Here is an 11,608-nt window from a genome sequence, read left to right as displayed (position 1 = left end):
CGTTGCCGCCTGATACGTCTCCAATGTATCTATAATTTTTTTATTGTTGCATGCTATTATATTATTAATCTGGGATGTTTCATCTAATTTTACTAGCAACTTTATATCATTTTTTGGGACTCAGCTATTAACTTAGTGCCGAGTGCAAGTTGCTGTTTTTTGCTTATTTTCTACTTTGTAGAATATCCATATCAAACGAAGTCCAAATGTCACGAGATTTTTTTGGAGATTTTTTTCTGGCAAGAAGAGACCATGGAAGCTTCTGGAGGCCACGAGAGGAGGAACATGGGTCCTACTAGGCACGAGGGCACGCCAGGGGTCTTCGGCGCCCTGGTGGGTAGTGGAGCCCACGGGCACCGCCTTGACCTCCTCCGCCTCTATAAATACTCTAAAATCCCAAAAAACCTAGGGGATTCAATGAAACACTTTTTCCGCCGCCGCAAGTTCCAGAACCACTTGATTCAATCTAGAGGCCTTTTCCGGCACTCTGCCGGAGAGGGCAACGACCATGGAGGGATTCTTCATCATCCTTGCTGCCCCTCCGATGATGGTGAGTAGTTTACAACAAACCTACGGGTCCGTAGTTAGTAGCTATATGGTTTCTTCTCTATTTTTGATCTTCAATACAATGTTCTCCTCGATGTTCTTGGAGATCTATTTGATGTAACTCTTTTTTCTTGCGTGTTTGTTGGGATCCAACGAATTGTGAGTTTAAGATCAGTTCTATCCATGAATTTTATTTGAGTTTTCTATGAACTCTTTTGTGCATGATTGTTATAGCCTCGTATTTCTTCTCCGGTTTATTAATTTGGTTTGGCCAACTAGATTGATTTATCTTGCCATGGGAAGAGGTGTTGTGATGGGTTCTATCTTGCGGTGCTCAATCTTGGTGATACAAATAGACATGACACGCATGTATCATTGCTATTAAGGGTAACAAGATGGTGTTTATTTATACATGATTTTATGTTGTTTACATCATGTCATCTTTATTAATGCACTACTTCGTTTTTCCATGAACTTAATACACTAGATGCATGCTGGATAGCGGTCGATGTGTGTAGTAATAGTAATAGATGTAGAATCGTTTCGGTCTACTAATCTTGGATGTGATGCCTATATACATGTTCATTGCCTTGGATATCGTCATAATTATTTTCTTTTCCATCAATTTACCAATAGTAATTTGTTTACCCACTGTATTCTATTTTCTCGAGAGAAGTCTCCAGTGAAAACTATGGCCTCCGGGTCTATTTTTATCATATATTAAAACTAAAAATACATTGCTGAAATTTTATTTATTCATTTTACTTTGTGTTTTAGTTAGATTTATTTATCAAATCCAATGCAATTTAATCTATCTCAATACCGTTGAGGGATTGACAACCCCTCTACGCATTGGGTTGGAAGTATTTGTTGTTTGTGTGCAGGTGTTGTTTACATAGTGTTGTTTAGTCCTCCTACTGGATTGATAACCTTGGTTTCATAATTGAGGAAAATACTTATCTGTATTGTACTGCATCCTCCCCTCCTCTTTGGGGAAATCCTAACGCAGCTCACAAGTAGGAGGAAGAATTTCTGGCGTCATTGCCGAGGAGGATTAGTTTCTCATCACAAGCCAATTTCTGGTATTGGTGGCATGAATACGTCATCAACATCTATCAAGTACCTACACATAAACTCTCATCTTCTTGCAATTACTTTATTTTCCATTTGCCTCTCGTTTTCATCTCCCCCACTTCTAAAAAGTTTTTACAAAAAAATACAAAATATTTTTTGTTTGCCTTTCTTTCTTGTTTGATCTTTTGTTTGCTTGTGATCTTGTTTGCGTAGTCATAATGTCTCAAGAAAATATCTATGAGGTTACTAAAGAAAAAATTGATGATTTTTGTAATGATGATCCTAATGAAGAGGAACCTACTATCATGCATACTAAAAGACTCCGCATAGGAAGTGGTAATATTATTGGAAAAAGGGTTATTCAAGATTTCTTTACTTGTGCCGGTACGCTAACGATGTTGGGGGGTCAATTCTTAATAAAACCTCTAGTCTTGCGGATGCAATATCTTTGCTCATAGTTGAACTTGAAAGACAAATTTTTCACATGCATCCTTCTATACAAAGGATTCTTTTAGAATTCTCGAATATCCATGATCCTTCTGTTAAGCGTGTTACCACAATATTTTTAGCTTATGAATTTGGGCATATTATGAAAGAAGCACGCGAAATTTTTGCTCATTACAATTTAAGTTGTGGTTGTCCCCCTATAGAAGAAATCCTTTTTAATCAAGAGGAGATAAGGAGATTACAATCTCCAGATTATGTTGCCTACATTGAAAATCTAAGGAAAAAGGTTCCCCCATCCGTTTTGATTGATAAAATTTCTGAACAAAATGATAACTTTGCTATACAAAATAATGGATTAGGGCTTGTGCTTAAGAATAGACTTAGAGAGTATAACCAAAGAAATATTTATAATGAAGAGATAGTCATCACATATAAAGGGCCCAAGGAGGAACCTATTCCTCCCAAACTTGGTATTACAGATCCGTATCCCATTAAATTTAGCCCTTTTTTATTATTTTTGCTTGCCACAAAGGTAACTTGCTGCTGAAAGGAGGGAGTATGAGATGAGTATGGATGATCACCCTGAATTTTATTACAATACTTGAAACTATGCATTATTCCTAGCTAGGGGCATAAAACAATATCGCTTGTTGGGAGGCAACCCAAAGAATAAAATAATTTTCACTTTTTATTTTTTATTCTTATGTGTATGCACAATTATGCTACTATTATGATTGTGTTTTCATGTTTAATTAATGTTTGTGCTAAGTAAAGCCTTTAGGATTATGTTGGATGATAGTTGACATGATCCTGTTGAAAAACAGAAACTTTTGCACCCAGTTCTATAATTTTGTAAATTCATCGAAACATGCTTTTGCTCTAATTTTTTTACACATGTTGATATGCAAATTGATCACATTTCCTAATTTTTTGAAATTTTTAGAGTTACAGAAGTATGGTCAAAGTTCAAATTGCCACAGACTATTTTGTTTTTGACAGATTCAGTTATCGTTGCATTGTGTGCTTATTTTGATGAATCTATGGATTGTATCGGGGGGTATGAGCCATGGTAAAGTTGGAATACAGTAGGTATAATGTAATAATAAAATAAGAATGGGTTTGCAATAGTATTTAACATGGTGATTTTCTTTATTATACAATCGGATCTGACGAAGGTTTTTGTTAAGTTCTGTGTGATTGAAGTTTTCAAGTATTAGGTGAGATCACGATGGATGAAGGAATAAGGAGTGACAAGAGCCTAAGCTTGGGGATGCTCCATGGATATAGCTAAAATTTGAGTGTGCTTCATGAACGGATCAATGATTGAGCATAATGGGCTAGGGATAGCTTTCTTTAGTGTTGATATTTTGAAATACATGGTTGCTTGTTGATATGCTTCAGTATTGATGTCTTCGCATAAAATTATACGACCACCTCTCAAAATAATTTAATCTCTCAATTTAAGCTATGAGCTCTCGCACCTCTACAGATCTCTACTTACCTCTTCGAAGGGTGTATCTATTCACTTTTACGCAATTTTTATTTTTGTTGAATCTACATATTCGCTTATAAAGCATTGATACGCCTCCAACGTATCTACTTTTTCTCACACTTTTCCTCTTGTTTTGGATTCTAATTTGAATGATTTGAATGAAACTAACCCCGGACTGACGTTGTTTTCTGCAGAACTACCATGGTGTTGTTTTTGTGCAGAAATAAATGTTCTCGGAATGAAACGAAACTTTGCGAGGATTTTTAATGGAATAAAAGAGGATTTTTGGAGCCAAGACCCACCAGAGAGGGGCTCCTGGGTGGGCACAACCCACCAGGGCGCGCCCCCCTCTCCTGGCGCGCCCAGGTGGGTTGTACCCACCTGGTGGCCTCGTTGACGATCCTCTTGATACTATAAAATCACATTATTCCAGAAAAAAATCAACGTGAAAGAATTATCGGAAACCATGAGACGGAGCCACCGCCAAGCCCTGTTCTTCCTCGGGAGGGCAGATCTGGAGTCTGTTTGGGGCTCCGGAGAGGCGGATCTTCGTTCTTCATCATCACCATCCCATCTCCATCGTCAATTCCATGATGCTCCCCACCGCGAGTGACTAATTCCTTCGTAGGCTTGCTGGTCGGTGAGGTGTTGGATGAGATTCATCATGTAATCGAGTTAGTTTTGTTAGGGCCTGATCCCTAGTATCCACTATGTTCTTAGATTGATGTTGCGATGACTTTGCTATGCTTAATGCATGTCACTTTGGGCCCGGGTGCCATGAACTCATATCTGAACCGTTTATGAATTCATCATTATATCTATGTTTCAGATCTGATCTTGCAACCTATAGTCACCTACTACGGTTATGATCCGACAACCCCAGAGTGACAATAACCGGGCCGACTCTCGGTGATGACCGTAGTTTGAGGAGTTCATGTATTCACTATGTGTTAATGCTTTGTTCCGGTTCTCTATTAAAAGGAGGCCTTAATATCCCTTAGTTTCCCATATGGACCCCGCTGCTACGGGAGGGTACGACAAAAGATGTCATGCAAGTTCTTTTCACATATGACTATTTACAGAATACATGCCTACATTATATCGATGAACTAGAGCTAGTGCCATATTGCCCTAGGTTATAACTGTCACATGATGAATATCATCCAACAAGTCACCGATCCAATGCCTACGAATTTATCATATATTGTTCTTGCTAAGTTATTACTATTTCTACTGCTATCAATACCGCTACAATATTACTGTTATCACTATAACCGTTACCGTTGCTGCTGTCACTACTATCAAACTACTTTGCTACTGATCACTTTGTTGCAGATAATTAATCTCTAGGTGTGGTTGAATTGACAACTCAGCTGCTAATACCTTCAAATATAATTTGGCTCCCCTTGTGTCAAATATATAAATTTGGGTTAAATACTTACCATCGAAAATTGTTGCGATGCCCTATGCTTGTGTGTTATCAAGACCTTTTTCTAGCGCCGTTGCCGGGGAACGTAGCTATATTTGTTGAGTCACTTGGGATTATTATTAATTTATCACTATGAAGAATCTGAAGGATCCATAGACTAAAATATTTCCCTCAAAGACGAGGGGAGGTAAGGAATTGCCATCCAATTCTGCTTTAGATTCACCTTCTGTTATGAGTAAACTTGCAACACCACCACATGATATTAATTCTGATATGTCGCGAGTTATTGATGATGTTACTTCTACTATGAATTATGCTTATGATGATGCTAGTACCATGCTTGATAATGATGCTATTGAATCTGATGATGAGATTTAAACTGAAACTCCAGAAACACTCGTTAGAGCTAGCCCTCCTAGATATGAATTGCATAAGGTACATGAAGGCTATGTGATGAGTGAAGAGGCAACTAGAGATATTCTTGATTGTAAGGATAGAGATGATCTAGAGAAATTATTACACAAGTATAAAGAACAATCTCTGAATGCTAGAATTAAATGTGACCCTAAGTTTTCTACTTCACCTATTTATATTGATGATAAGCATTATGAATTCTATGTCGGCCCAGTGTTAATTACTTTGGTTGAATCTGATCCTTTCCATGGTTATGAAACTGAAACTGTTGTGGCCCATCTTACTAAGTTGAATGATATAGCCACCCTTTTTACTCATGATGAGAAAACTCGATACTACTTTATTCTCAAATTATTTCCTTTCTCATTAAAGGGTGATGCTAAAGCTTGGTACAATAGTCTTGCTCCTGATTGTGTGCGTAGTCCCCATGATATGATTTACTACTTCTCTGAAAAATATTTTCCTGCTCATTGAAACAATCTGCCTTATAGGAAATATTTAATTTTGTTCAAACTAAAGAAGAGAGTCTCCCACAAGCTTGCGGGAGGCTTTGCCAGTTACTTAATGCTTTGCCTAATCCTCCTCTTAAGAAAAATGTAATACTTGATATCTTCTATAATGGACTAGCTGATGCTTCTAGGGACTTCCTTGATAGTTGTGCTGGTCGTGTTTTCAGGGAAATTATTGAATAACATATTGAAAAATTATGATGATTGGACTATTGCTGAACCACCGCCTAAACCCACTCCGAAGAAGAGGGGTATATTATATCTCAGTCCTGAAGATATGCAAGAGGCAAAGAAATCTATGAAGGAAAAAGGTATTAATGCCAAGGATGGTAAAAATTTACCACCTATCAAAGAAATACATGGGCTTGAAGCACCACCACCACCCAAGGTGGTAGAGGTAAAATCTTTAATGAAATTCAATGATAGTGATGATCCTAATAATAAACATTCTAGTCAATGCCTTTATGAGTTTGATAATTACATTGGAAAGCATGATCACTTCAATGCAAACGTTATGAAACAATTGAAATATAATTCTGATATGATTTCTTGCTTGAGTGACTTGTTATTTAGAATGTCAAATGATGTTAGAGGTGTTGGAAAACATGCTTCTATGGTTCAAACCCAGTTAGAACAAGTTGCTGAATCACAAAGAGAATTACTTGATGAAATGAATCATAATATACATGACTTTGCTATTAGAGTTGCAACTAGAGGAGGTAAAATGATTCAGGAACCACTTTATCCTGAGGGACACCCAAAAAGAATTGAACAAGATTCGCAAAGAAAGGACACTAGTGCACCTAGTCCTTCTAAAAATAAAAAAAATGATAGGACTTTGCATGCTTCCAGTGAACCTGAAATAGACAAACCTCCTGATAATGAAAATGAAACTTCTATCTCTGATGCTGAAACTCAATCTGGTAATGAACATCCACCTAGTGATAATGAAAAAGACAATGATGAGGTTCATGAAGACACTCAACCAAATAATGATAAAGAACCAGATAATGATGTTGAGATAGAACCACTTGTTGATCTTGATAACCCATAACCTAAGAATAAAAGGTATGATAAAAGAGACTTTGTTGCTAGAAGACACGGTAAAGAAAGAGAACCATGGGTTCAAAAATCTATGCCTTTTCCACCCAAGTCAACTAAAAAGAAAGATGATGAAGAATTTGAATGCTTTGCTGAAATGCTGAGGCTAGTCTTTTTGCGTACTCGCTTGACTGACATCCTTAAAATGTCTCCTTATGCAAAGTATATGAAAGACATCATACAAATAAGAGAAAAATACCGGAAGCTAAAATCTCCACTATGCTTGCTAACTGTGCTTTTAAAGATGGAGTACCTAAAAAACTTGGAGATCTGGGAATACCAACTATACCTTGCTCTATTAAAAAAGAATTATGTGAAAAGTGCTTTGTGTGATTTAGGAGCTGGTGTTAGTGTTATTCCTTTCTCTTTATATAAAAGACTTGACTTGAACAAACTCACACCTACTAAAATATCTTTGCAAATGGATGATAAACCAACTGCCATACCTATCGGTATCTGTGAGGATGTGCCTGTTGTTGTTGCTAATGTTACTATTTTGACTAACTTTGTTATACTTGAGATGCTCGAGGACGACAACATGTCGATTATCCTTGGTAGACCCTTGTTGAATACTATAGGGGTTGTTATTGATTGAAATAAAAGGAAGGTTACTTTTCATATTAATGGTAATGAGCATATGGTGCACTTTCCGAAGAAACAATTCCAAGTGAATGGTATTAATGTTATTGAAAACTCTCAGACAATCACTATTGGAAGTTTTCAAATACCTTTACCTACTGTCAAAAAGAAATATGAAATGCTTATTGTTGGGGAAATGCATATCCCCATTGAGGTACCTTAGTGATTTACGAAAGTTCTTCGGTTTCATGCTAATCGAAAGTGGTTGTTAATAAGACATGATCAACCTTATTAATGAATCATTTCTGAGCGGTATGAAGTTGATGAATTTAGTAAGCACTACCTTCTTTCCCTACCTTTTGTTTTATGTTTTTATTAGTTAAATAAAACAAAATGGCATGTTTTGTCTGTTTTCTAAATTTTCCGTGCAATAAAAAAAGGACCCAAAAATAGAAGTTCTCAGAATGCTCTGAAAATCTGATATGATTTTTTTCTGAATATTTAAGAATTTTTGGTGCAAATAATACCAGAGGGAGGTGCACCAGGTGGGCACAACCCACCTGGGTGCGCCAGGACCCTCGGGTGCGCCTTGGTGGGGTGTGGTCCCCACATGGGCCCCCCTCAGTTATCTCTTTAGACAACATCATCACTTACCTCCAGAAAAAAATCCCCACTGCTCTCTCTCCCATGTTCTTGAGCTCAAACCTGCGGAGTTCGATCTCTGAGCTCGAAGCTCCGTTTCTGAAACTGTTTAGGGGGATTGTTGCCATGTATGTGACTCCACCATTTGTTCAATTAGTATTTGTTTTGCTGGTTTATAATTTGAATAATTAGCTACGCTTGGTGCTGCTGTAGATGAGCTTGCATGTTGTATTCTTAGTGTTCCAAGTAGTTTGAATGCTTGCTATGGCCTTGATACGTCTCTGTCCTATCTATAATTTTTGATTGTTCCATGCCAATATTATTCAACTTTCATATACTTTTGGCAACTTTTTATACTATTTTTGGGACTAACATATTGACCCAGTGCCCGGTGCCACTTCTTGTTTGTTGCATGTTTTTATGTTTTGCAGAAACCCCATATCAAACGGAGTCCAAACGGGATAAAAACGGATGGAGAATATTTTTGGAATATGATTTTCTGGATGAAAAATCAATGCGATACGGTGCCCGAGGGGTGCACGAGGCAGGGGGGTGCGCCCCTGACCCTCGTGGGCACCCTGTAAGGCGGTTGATGCTCTTCCTTGTCCACAAGAAAGCTAATTTTCGGAGAAAAATCTTGGCGAAGGTTTCAATCCAATCGGAGTTACATATCTTTGGATATATAAGAGACGGTGAAAGGGTAGAATCTGAGAACGCAGAAACAGAGAGAGAGAAAGAGAGAGAGATCCAATCTCGGAGGGGCTCTCGCCCCGCCCACACCATGGGAGCCAAGGACCAAAGGGGAAACCCTTCTCCCACCTAGGGAGAAGGTCAAGGATGAAGAAGAAGAAGGGGGGCTCTCTCCCCCTTGCTTCCGGTGGCGCTGGAACACCGCCGTGGGCCATCATCATCACTGCGATCTACACCAACACCTCCATCATCTTCACCAACGTCTCCATCACCTTCCCCCGTCTATATTCAGCGGTCACCCCTCCCGCAACCCGCGGTACCCTCTACTTGAACATGGTGCTTTATGCTTCATATTATTATCCAATGAAGTGTTGCCATCCTATGATGTCTGAGTAGATTTTTGTTGTCCTACCGGTGATTGGAGAATTGCTATGATTGGTTTAATTTGCTTGTGGTTATGTTGCTGTCCTATTGTGCCCTCCGTGTCACGCAAGCGTGGGGGATTCCCGCTGTAGGATGTTGCAATACGTTCATGATTCGCTTATAGTGGTTTGCTTGAGTGATAGAAGCATAAACCCGAGTAAGGAGCTTGTGCCGTATGGGATAAAGGAGACTTGATGCTTTAATGCTATGGTTGGGTTTTACCTTAATGATCTTTAGTAGTTGCGGATGCTTGCTAGAGTTCCAATCATAAGTGCATATGATCCAAGAAGAGAAAGTATGTTAGCTTATGCCTCTCCCACATAAAACTTGCTATCGGTCTAGAGTAGTCAATTGCTTAGGGACAATTTCACAACTCCTACCACCACTTTTCCACACTTGCTATATTTACTTTATTGCTTATTTATCTAAACATCCCCTAGTTTATATTTATGTGCTCTTTATTATCTTGCAAACCTATCCAACAACACCTACAAAGTACTTCTAGTTTCATACTTGTTCTAGGTAAAGCGAACATCAAGCGTGCGTAGAGTTGTATCGGTGGTCGATAGAACTTGAGGGAATATCTACCTTTAGCTCCTCGTTGGGTTCGACACTCTTACTTATCGAAAGAGGCTACAACTGATCCCCTACACTTGTGGGTTATCAAGACCTTTTTTTGGCGCCGTTGCCGGGGAGTCATAGCGTGGCGTGAATATTCTCGTGTGTGCTTGTTTGCTTTATCACTAAGTAATTTTTATTTGCTATTCTTAGTTGTTCTCTATCTTTGGTTATGGATATGGAACACGAAATACCAAAAAATTTAGGTGTACTTGCTACTCATGGAGATGGGGAACCTCCTAAAACCCTCGATGCTGGTTATGTGAAAAGTATTATGTACTACTTTGGTTATCCTGAGAAAACCCCATTCAATTATGTTATGGGAGACATGTTGGATCAACGTGAATACTTTAGGGATTATTGCTTGACTCAAAAAGGGAAATTATTATGGGATCAAATTCATATGTTGCATTGGTATGCTCGAGAACTATGCTTGAGATATGATTATACTTGTTGCTCTAGGATGAAGGCTCCACACCTTTCCTTTTCATGCAAATTTAATGATGATAAAACCTTGGCTTCTTATGCTAATGGTATATATGATTATTATGATGTGCAACAAATAGAAGAATTTGTTGCTTTTATGGGTGCTTATGAGATTGAATCTTTGTTTAAAGAGTGTGAAAATCTTGATGATGCTGTTTACAGACCTGAAATTTTTGCTATACTTAAATATTGTTATGAGAATTATGAATGCAATTCCGATATTGATGCATTTATTGAGAAAGTCTCCGCTATCCAAGAAGAGATTAATATTTTGCAGGAGCCTATGGAAGAAGAAATTGATGAAACTGTGAGCTCATTGGATGAAAAAGATGATGAGAAGAGCGAAGAACAAAAGGAGGAAGAGCGGATTAGCTACCCGTGCCCACCTTCTAATGAGAGTAACTCTTCAACTCATACATTGTTTTATTTCCCTTCGTGATTACCGAAGGATGATTGCTATGATGATTGTTATGATCCTGTTGATTCTCTTGAAATACCCCTTTTTGATGATGCTTGCTATGCTTGTGGCCAAGATGCCAATATGAATTATGCTTATGGATATGAACTTGCTATAGTTCCTTATGTTAAACATGAAATTGTTGCTATTGCACCCACGCATGATAGTCCTATTATCTCTTTGAATTCTCCAAACTACACTATATCGGAGAAGTTTGCTCTTATTAAAGATTATATTGATGGGTTGCGTTTTACTACTACACATGATGATTTTGATAGATATAATATGCATGTGCTTGTTGATCCTACTTGAAATTATGATGAGAGAGGAACTATATCTCCACCTCTCTATGTTTCCAATATGATAAAATTGCAAGAAACTGCTTGAGCACTTGATGCCTAGCTTAATGGCTTTAAAGAAATCGTTGCCAGGGAGACAACCCAGAAGTTTTAGAGAGTCATTTATTTCTATTGAGTGCTTTTATATAGCCTAAAAAATAAAAAAAATAAAGAGGGGAACCCATAACTTTGCAAAAAGGAAAGTGAAAGTGAAAAAGACAAGCATTGTTGAAGTGGGAGAGCTCCTTGAACTTTGTTCATGCTCACGGAAACTTTGTGAATCTTAATTACAGAAACTTTTCATCAAAAATAATTATGCCCTTGTACAATTCCATTGTATTATAAAAATAATGTGATAAGGTT

The sequence above is a fragment of the Triticum aestivum genome, chromosome 4B (assembly GCF_018294505.1).
Source record: "Triticum aestivum cultivar Chinese Spring chromosome 4B, IWGSC CS RefSeq v2.1, whole genome shotgun sequence".
NCBI classification, from domain to species: domain Eukaryota; kingdom Viridiplantae; phylum Streptophyta; class Magnoliopsida; order Poales; family Poaceae; genus Triticum; species Triticum aestivum.
The sequence above is the reverse complement of the archived record's forward strand: the minus strand, read 5'-3'. Positions refer to the sequence as shown.